The 1376-nt window shown below is 37.2% G+C and overlaps 1 pseudogene; it reads left to right on the forward strand.

Annotated features, from left to right (window-relative positions):
• Nucleotides 1–806: 806 nt before the first annotated feature.
• LOC103741256 overlaps nt 807–1376 on the forward strand; it is a 2685-nt pseudogene continuing 2115 nt past the window's right edge.

Consider the following 1376-nt stretch of genomic DNA (forward strand, 5'->3'; position numbering starts at 1 on the left):
TTCTTTAGCATTTAAGTATCAAACAAATTTCTTTAACTTGTGTTTTTAATTTGCTCAAGATATTAACCAAAGCGAATCACTAATAAAATTTAAAATGATATACTTTCTAATGACTTGGTGATACAGATGAAAAAGACAAAAAAGGAGATTTGATTTCTGCTGCAACATCTGTAAGGTGGAAGGCATTCCCCGTATTAATTCCTTAATATCAACTAAACAAACCGCAACATTTAAATGAAATAAATTCAAAATAAAAAGGTTCTGGGTGTGGTGGTGCATGCCTTTAGTCCCATCACTTGAGAGGCAGAGACAGAGGCGGGTGGCTCTCTCTAAGATCAAGGCCAGCTGGTCTCCAAGCTGGTGAATTCTAGGCCAGCTGGGGCTATAGGGAGGCTCTGTCTCAAAAATGAATAAATAAACAAAACTTCTTAGGAAACAGAATTATTACTAGCTCTTGTCCCCATCTCTAAGCTCATTCTCTGATATGCTTCTTAACGCTGAGACCAAATCCCCCAGTTTTCATGAATGAGTTGCAAAGAATGTGAAACTCCTCCACAATTCTAAGGCTACTACAACCCACACTACATGGAAAATAGATGTGTAAGAATCTGGATAAAGGGATGTGAAAGCTTACATACCATCTGATATTTGGTTAACATAAATTATACAGATGCTAAGAATAAACTAACGATTTACTGAACTGGGAACTGTCTTTGAATTGAAAGAAAAATGAAACAGAAGCTCCTACCCTGCCACTGGGAGGAACAGGAGCATCCTCTGACATCGTTTGAATTGCAGATGCCCCGATGAGGAAAACCAGTTGTTTGTACAGTGAGGAATGTCACATGATTCGCCTTTCCAGTTTTCAGAACACTCACACTCAACAGTATTGCGGCTGTTACTGGTTTTACATTCTCCTCGGCCTGAGCAATTATTCGGACACATGTCAAAACTACAAAGATAGTAAGGAAAACTAAGTCAACAAAAACAGCACTTCAAATAATTTTGTAGGACTTTCTCCTACACAATTTAATAATCTCTTCATCTTTTTAGTTTATTCACATGTTATAACTACAGTACTTACCATTCAGCCCAAATGTAGTCCCTGAGCATTGTATGGCTAGATACTGAGGTTCAAGTAATGAAACAAAATCAACCCTGCTAGACTCTCTTGTGAAGAGGGTAAAAACAAATAACTCATAAGATTAAAGAAATTCTAAGACAGAGAGATTAGTGCAAAATTATCTGGACTTGGCTAGGAACCACTATCCTATTCTACTTGATAGCTCAGTAGTAATGAGTGTTATAATAGTTCTAAATTCATGGTCAGAAATGGGGGGAGGGGAATAAAACAAACTGCCAACAATGTATTTATG

This window comes from Nannospalax galili, unplaced genomic scaffold (genome assembly GCF_000622305.1).
Source record: "Nannospalax galili isolate Female #2095 unplaced genomic scaffold, S.galili_v1.0 scaffold5811, whole genome shotgun sequence".
NCBI classification, from domain to species: Eukaryota; Metazoa; Chordata; class Mammalia; order Rodentia; family Spalacidae; genus Nannospalax; species Nannospalax galili.